The sequence below is a fragment of the Mus caroli genome, unplaced genomic scaffold, assembly GCF_978045245.1.
Source record: "Mus caroli unplaced genomic scaffold, Mus_caroli_1 scaffold_3, whole genome shotgun sequence".
NCBI classification, from domain to species: domain Eukaryota; kingdom Metazoa; phylum Chordata; class Mammalia; order Rodentia; family Muridae; genus Mus; species Mus caroli.
In genome coordinates, this window is record NW_028227258.1 from 44,149,178 (window position 1) to 44,157,854 (window position 8,677).

Below are 8,677 nucleotides of genomic sequence, written 5' to 3' on the forward strand. Positions count from 1 at the left end.
ATGTTTGAGAAGATAGTAGATAATATTCTCTTGGAATCTTTGGGCTGCCTGTGAGTTTTATAACTTCAAGAGCACTGGCTGAAGGAATCTCAGACATACATTCCACACATGCCCTAATTACTTATATTAAAATGGACTGCATTCACTTTTATACTAGTGACTTAAAATAAAACCTTCTCATGCTGAAACTGATGGTCATGCAAAGTCTACCTTAGTTCATCAGTGAATTGCAATTGTGTTCATTATGCACTTTGATGTCATAGTGTTCACCACGAGAGTAACCGAGTCAGTTTGTCAATAGCAACAGGCAACATGAAGAGCTGCTCTGTTTTCAACATATGTATGCTCCACCCTGTCAGCACCCTGACTGAGGTACTGGAGCTCTTTGTCTCTGACTCTTAGAGCTGTTCCTGTCACATTCCCAGAATTCTATGAGGCATATCTGTGGAAACATCCAGGCCCAAAGCACTTAAAGTTTCCTGTCTTCAAGAAACTCTAAGGGGTTCTCATGTCTTCTCTTATTGCCATCTCTAGAAGTTTAGAGTTCATGATGCTGGGGCAGAGGCACCATGGAGCTGGAAATGGATGTTGAAAGCAGAAGCTGTGACTCTTGTCTACTGACTTCTGAGAGCATTATTTTCCAACTATGTATCCTGAGGATGGCAAAATGAAAAAGATTAGCTTTATGGATCCATTGGACCTACTGCAAGTGGGCCTTTGGTGGAGATCCCATTGGCCAATTATCCTGTATCACTCCTACTAGAGGGCCACAGTGCTATTTGCAGTCACCTAAAATCAGTGTCAATTCAAAGCCAGTGTCTAGCAAGCCCTTCAAAATCAGTGAAATGCCATAAATCCTTTTGGTAAATAATCAGAAAAAAAATTACCAGCAAAGCCTTGAAGAATTGTAGCAAGGTCCTTTCTCAGGGACCCTGGCCTCCCCTTTATTCTAGGGGCTCTGCATCTGTAAACTGGTCCCAGTCTAATAATTGTTTGAGGGGCAGTGCTCTCTGTTGGTATAATTCAATACATCATTTTATTAACTTGCTCTGCCTATAGATCAAATGTCCCCATAAAGTTTTAAGGATTGATTGATTAATGTTCAAAAAATAAAAAAACAAAAACCCCAAAACAAAACAGGTCTTACTATGTAGCTCTGGCAGTCCTGCATGTAAAACTGGGTTTCACATATTTGTCTTTAGCATTGGACTGAGTGTGAGAAACTGAATTGAATTTGGAAACTGCAGAGAGGTCATTTTATGGCATCAGCATACTATAGTCACACTATTTTTAGACCTTCCTATGTTATCTTGTGCACAGAGTTGTTTTGGGAAGCTATGTGAGAAGACTGTTGTTAGTGACACAGAGCTGGAGTTGAGCCAAGCAATGATTATGAAATTGGAGGCAAGATGTTCAGCAATCTCATGAGTTGTGGGGGTGGAAGTGGCTCCTTTCTGTGACCCCAGTACTTGGGAGTCAAGGTCAAAAGGATTAGTTCAAGATCTGGGCATGGTGGCACATGCCTCTAATCCCAGCACTAATGAGGCAGAGACAAGCAGAACTCTGAGTTCTAGACTAGGTATAAATACCAAGTTCCAAGACTGCCAGGGCTACACAGAGAAAGAAATCTTCACACACACACACACACACACACACACACACACACAGAGAGAGAGAGAGAGAGAGAGAGAGAGAGAGAGAGAGAGAGAGTATTCAAGGCCATCCTTGACTGTGTGGTGAGTCTGAGACCACATTGAGATACACAAGACAAACAAGCAAACACAACATTCAGCTCCAAGGAGATGCTCTGCACCAAGGTGTTATCCTTTATCCCATTAGAATGAACTAGTAATTTTCAATTTCACTTCTTTCTGAATGTAGATACCAGTCAAGCTGGTTTTGAATGACCTGGAAAGTAGTTTAAAATAACAAAACCTGACTGCTTCTTCAAAAGCAACACGCTACACTGAGGCCTTGTTTTTTCAGAACTAGGGGTCAGAGAGACATATGTAAGGTCCCGCAGAATACAGCACTAAATTGTACATGTGCAGTAACCTCTGTATTTAGAAGGTGAGCTATTCAAAGAAAAGATTGACTAAAAAATATTAAAAAGTCAAAAGTAGTGGGATATCCCATGTGAAACACACACACACACTTAAGATTTTGACAGGCAAAAGAATGAAGTTAAGAAAGAAATGCCAGTCAAGCTAAGAATTTGAAAGCAGAATTATGCCTCTATACTTGGATTCTCTCAACAAGACTGGCAGTACAAATAGAAAATACCTGTGCTGTCCACAAGGTGTAGTTCCTAGGGTATCTCAATAAACTCCCACTTTTTCACCTATTGGAAATTTAAATGATGGCTTGATTTCTGGAGATGTGAACTCCAGAGTTAGTACTGCTGTGCATCTTTAGTTGTTTGTTGATGCCTCGAACTAATGTTGTGTACTACTGCGCATTACATACGTGCTAGTACTGTATGCTGCTGCTGTACTTATTTACAGGACTGTATTTTATCATGAGTTATATGTCCAAGTTTTATTCAATTTTGGGGTGAGAAGCAGTTTAGACCCTGGATATCATGAGGAACAGATTGCTGAGGGTGAAATTTACGTGACTTGTGATAAGAGGTTGATTCCTGTGTAAAATAATCTCACCCTTGTCCTAGGCCGGAAAACAAGAGATAGCAGTATGTGAAGCCTTTGTGAACTAGTGCCCCTTCCTGAATCAAAAGTATATGTGGGGTTTTTTTTTGGGGGGGGGGGATAAATATAGACAAGTTCAAGGACTGTAGATTCAAGTGAATGGGAGAAGGTAAATGAAAATAGACCACACAGAAGATAAAGTAAAAGAAAAGAAGCAAAAGGAAGGAAATATACTCAAGAAAGCAATTACCATTGTCAGAGTGAAGGTGACTAAATAGAAAAAAAAAAGAAAAAATTTCCTGTTTTTATAAAATTGAGGTAACATACAATTGTCATAAAGAAAAAAAGCCTCTAAAAATATAGAGTGTCTAGAAAAATAAGGGTTTTCCATTGTATAAGACATTTTTGAGTAAGTCAGCAGCTGGGATTCACTCGCTGATCTCTTTTTGTTTTTTTTTAATTCAATTATGAGCTTCATAGGATGTGTTCTGATCATATCTGCCTCCTAAACTCTTCCCAGATCCACCCCCACCCCCCTAGCCATACAACTTTGTGTTTAAAAAAATCAAGACCAATTTATGCTGCCCAATTATCCTTGGATATGTGGTCTTCCCTGGAAGTGTGATTGACTTGACCAGGGGCAACACTCTTAGACAAAACGATTTCCCCTGTACTCAGCAGCTAAAAAATGCCATTAGTTCCACAGCTTGTGGTAGACTTCTGTGACAAGTTGCTCTCTCTGTTCTAGGATTTGCTCTGGCTTGGACTTGTTCAGGTTTAGAACACTCTGTCACAACCACTGTGAGTTCATGTGTGCTCCTCTGTGTCCAGAAGGCACTCTTTCCTTGAGTCATGCATGCACTATCTCTGCTTTATACTCTTTCTCCCCTTCTTCCTCAATGTTCTCTGTGCCTTGGAAAGGGGTTTGTTATGTATGTGAATGTCTATGTGTATGTGTATATTATGTTATGTATATGTGTGTGTGTATATATATGTGTGTGTGTGCGTGTCCCTTAGGACTAAATATTCTGCAGTTTCCTGTCCTCTATACCTCTATACCTTGGCTAGTGTAGACCACTGTGTTAGTCACCATCAAATAGAAACTTCCAAGTAAAGAGATATGTGGAACTAGAGGTATAATGATAAGGATTCAATTTAAACTACCCCCATTTAGTAGCATAACAATAGTAGGTTCTCCCTAGGATCTATAATCTGTCTAGCTAGAGGTTATGAGCCTATAATGGAATCTCATTTTGTGAAGTAGGGCTTGAATCCAATAAGAAAATTGTTGGTTGCTCCCATGATGTTCATGCCAATCCAGCACCAGTAGGCATGTCTCTCTAGGGCAGTAATTACTGTAGCTCAGAGGGCTCATAGCTGACTGTGACCGATAATTTTCATCATTATGAAAGCTAGACAGTAAGGATGAAGTTTTCAGGTCATATCAGTTTGATCTTGCCATGTTCTATGACTCAAATTTGTAGAGTCTTTAGTAATAGGATCTTACCATCATATTTCAGATGGTAACCAAAACAATGGCAGTAGACTTTAACATTTTGATTTCTATAGGACTTCACTGGTTCACAACTGCAAAAGAAATAAAGCATTGCTGGCACTTTTTAAAATTAGTTTACCTCTAGTGTTTAGTAGAAGCATTGATGCCCATGAATAGGGTAACTCTACCTTAACTTTTTTATGAATATATATTTGTAAACTATAGTAGTAGATTTTCATACAATATCTCATAGATCATATAATTAACATGCACAAGATTTGCAGATTTTAATATCATACCAAGGCTATGCTATAGGGAAATATTCAAATGTGACTCTATATAAATTAATTTCAATGGACCAATTTCCAAAACACAATGTGCAAGTACCTATTCTAAAGGTATGCTTGAGATACAAGTTAGACAACTCTAAGAGCTGACAAAGGTTGTTGATAGTATGAGGGACGTGTAGACTTGTTATTAAACATAAAATTTGCATGAAGTCTTTCTGAAAATTATTGGAAGGAAAGAGAATTGACCATAATTCAATGGTCAGAAAAAGACTTAGCAGAAATGCGAACTTGGGCAAACTTGAAGGTACTGTTAAGGCTGAAGCCTTACTCACTGATGTGAAAGTGGTTATAGTGAACGCTGGGAGTCTGGGCCAGTTAGAGCTTGTTCTGTCACTGAGGCTCCCACAGGACACAGGCAATGCAAGTGACCATCTTCGATCTACTTTCACCATGGCTAAAGTCTTTTCTAAGCACAACACAATCAATTCCTTCATGAAACATGCAAGGAGGAAACCAGACACTCAGCTGATCAGTAAGACTATGACAATGATCAAGATAAACATTTTTCTCACTCCCGGGAATTCTGACTTAATCAGGAAGAGCATGTTTTATGTGTGAAGAACATGTCCTTTGGAACACGCACCCTGGGATGCTGCAGCTGAAAACTGGAATGAGCATTGCAGTGGAAACAATAAAATGTCGACAGGAAGAAAGCAAACCAAATAAAAGGCTTCTTGAAATACTCTTTGATTGAAAGGAAGCCAACCATGAGCAGAAAGAGGAGGAAGAAGGTTAGAGGGGGCTGAGGCTGGAGAACAGCAGTGTCTTCAGCAGGAGTGCTTCAGTCCCCAGAGCCACCCAGAAGCATAAACCTTTACTTGGAGCAGTATATCTACTCTCTAACTTTAGCTTATAAAAGGAATTGTGGGAGAAGAGGATCAATGACTGAAGTGTAAATAAATAAAATAATAACAATTTTAAAAAGTGTCTCCTGACCTTACTTTCCAGACTGATGTCCCCAATAAAATCCTATGTGAACACAAACTAATGGGTCTCAATGATTATTTCATGCATTGCCACTAAAGGTTTTGAAGCAGTGATGTGAAGTAACCGGGTTTTCATTTTAATATCATGCCAGCTTCTCTGTATAAGACACTTTAGAGGGGGCAACTGTTCAGGTAGCGGTAGAGCAAATCCCAGAGGACAGTGGTGTAGCTAGGGTGTCCTACATCTATTGGTGTAGATTTATACCTAGTGAGGCCAGCTAGAGAAAAAGAGTAGTCTGTACGTCTGGAGAGGGGCAGGTGATTAACTATATTCAAAAGGTAAAATAACAATGGATAGGGCATTTAAGATAAATGATATAGATGATTTTAAATATATCTTCTGAAACTTCTATGAAATTGATTTTGTAAAGTTATTCACTTATATTCATATTAACTTCATTAGACTAACACTTTTTGAGTATGCAAATTATCTCAGGGATGGTTATTTCAACCCCCAGGAGACTTTGGAAAACTTAAAAGTAACAGCACCTGAACCAGTGCTAGTTCAACATTAGAAATATGGGTCCACAGGAGATAACATTAAGGAGTCCCCAACTTGGAGCTGCAAGAGGAGGAACTGGAAAAGTATGTTCTGTCTCCTTTACAAAGTTTGTTGGGGATTAAAACAGGAAGCAGGAGATGAATGACATGCCCCAGACAGCTCGTGCTAAAAATAAAACATGTCTCCTTAAAATGAAATTTTTAAAAAGGTCAGGCATTTAAACTTTGGTCTCATTAATATTCAGATATCACCAAAAGTGGTTAGTCATCCTGAGGACTGATGGATGGCTGACTTCATTTAGGGACCATTTCATCTCCAGTGAGCAAGAGTGCCAAACATAAAATAAAATAAAATAAAATAAAATAAAATAAAAGGAATTATTAAAAATGCCCCTAATATCTGACTACGAAAGTGGAAATTTTAATTTCTAAACAGAAAACAATAGTGATAGTTTGGCTCTGTGGTCAGTTCTTAAGTGAGAATCAGGTAAACCGTTCTTTCCTAGTTGACTCTAAGTGCCTGATTGGTGCCTTCAAGGGAAAGAATTCAGACTGGAAATGTCAGAGTAAACCTTCGGGAGCTCAGCCGTGGTGAACGGCAACCCATATAATCCCTATCTAGCCTTCTTGCCAACATGCCTGCTCTGTCCATGTGCCACTGTGCCAGCACAAGAATGGCTGACGACAGAGGCTGGGTGATGTAATGATTATTATCTTGGTTGTTTAGTGCCTCTTTCATACAATATGTTCATATGTTAAAAAAAAAAAAAAGGCTTCATACTTCATATCCAGTTCTTCAGGAGATCTCCCACATGGCTTGCCTCTAAATTTTCCTATTCTTTACCTTCAGGTATTTCTTTTTTCCAGACCCCTAATAAACAGTTGAAAGAATACTTTACTTGTATACATTCTTATTTGGAGTACCTCTCCCACTTAAGGATAAACACACAGTATATAGTGATCTGCTTATTGGAAAGATAACATCCACTGCTGAATTGTAGGGCTATCCATCCATAAGACCATGGTACCACGGCACCGTGGTACAGCAGTCTTTAGAAATCTGCAGGTCTGCATTGGATCAACATACCGACAAATTACCATTGCCCTTTTTTTTTAAATCTTTCACCAGCTTGCTGTAATGGAATCCCTGTCCTTGTTGATACAGGTATAAGCTAAGGACTTGGGGGCCTATGCAACAGTGATGGATGATAATGTCGTTCTGGAACATTCATACAGCTGCTTGTGTCTTTTAGTCGTGTTCCTTCATTACTCCAGACATCCATGCCAATGTCATAGTTGATTCTACATAATCTTATGATTCAGTTGGTTTGACAAAACTCAATGGCACTCAAGCAACTCTTGCCAAGTGTTTGCCACTTCCCTCATTTGTAAGATTTAATGTTCCTTTCATGTTACTTAGACACTAATGATTTCCCCTTGTCTTAGTCAGGGTTTCTATTCCTGTACAAACATCATGACCAAGAAGCAAGTTGGGGAGGAAAGGGTTTATTTGGCTTACACTTCCATACTGCTGTTTATCACCAAAGGATGTCAGAACTGGAACTCAAGCAGGTCAGGAAGCAGGAGCTGATGCAGAAGCCATGGAGGGATGTTCTTTACTGGCTTGCTTCCCCTGGCCTGCTCTCTTATAGAACCAAGACTACCAGCCCAAAGATGGCACCACCCACAAGGGGATCCCCCCTTGATCACTAATTGAGAAAATATCTTACATCTGGATCTTGTGGGGGCATTTCCTCAACTGAAGCTCCTTTCTCTGTGATAACTCCAGCTTGTGTCAAGGTGACACAAAACTAGCCAGTACACCCCTCTTCTACTCTTCTACCACTGACAATAAAGATGGCGATTTTCTAGACCTTTGTTAGGTAACTAGACTATTCTCAATGGTGATAACACAGATTCTAAAATAAATTTTATATTATATATATACATACATATATATTAAGTTTTCCAAATAATCCATACCTGACCCAAGGGCTATTGCAGGTGTGGCTGCTGAGTCACATGTGCATCAGTAGGTGGCAGAGAGGAGAGAGGCTACATCTACTCTCAGAGTTCGAACCTATGAACATCTGAATAATTAGTAGCTTAACATTCCCTGATAAAAAGTGAGTCTGACATGACAACTAGTGCAACTGGGCTCCCAGGATAGGGATCAAGTCAGAGCTAAAGAACCCTCCCTTGGGCAAGAGAGCAGGAGAGCTGACCCACCCTATCCAGCGGCAGTACTCCAGAGAGCAGGCCTGCACATAGTGGGTGTTGTCACTGAGCGAGCATGAGGATATGGGAGAGCTGGTCCAACCACTACTCTCATCTCCCATGTGGCGACATGGACAAGGGAGAGATAGATATCCTACACCCCCAGCCCCTCATTCCCTGCAGCAGGCAGGAGACTTGACCCTGGGGTCATAAGAGCAGGAGAGCTGGCCCTGCCCCATACCAGCTTCAGTACGCTGGAGAGCGAGCCCTGCGTGCAAAAAATATCGCATGGTTGTATAGTAAGATTTATTACTGTTGTTGTTGTTGTTTTGTTTTGTTTAAAACCTTACAGTTTCTTATTACTGACTGCACAAAATCAGTCTTGCAGACGAATGGTAGATATGTGAAATAGTTTATAGATAACAAAATAAGGAAACTGATCTTGATTTTAGTATCGTATTTAAAACTACGCTGGAGATGTGT

General features: G+C 39.8%; 1 non-coding gene across 1 annotated transcript; it reads left to right on the forward strand.

Annotated features, from left to right (window-relative positions):
* Positions 1–7,959: 7,959 nt before the first annotated feature.
* LOC115030747 (small nucleolar RNA SNORA17) lies at positions 7,960–8,091 on the forward strand. The gene has a single exon (XR_003836342.1). It is a non-coding gene; the product is annotated as a small nucleolar RNA SNORA17 (small nucleolar RNA).
* The last annotated feature ends 586 nt before the right edge of the window (positions 8,092–8,677 follow it).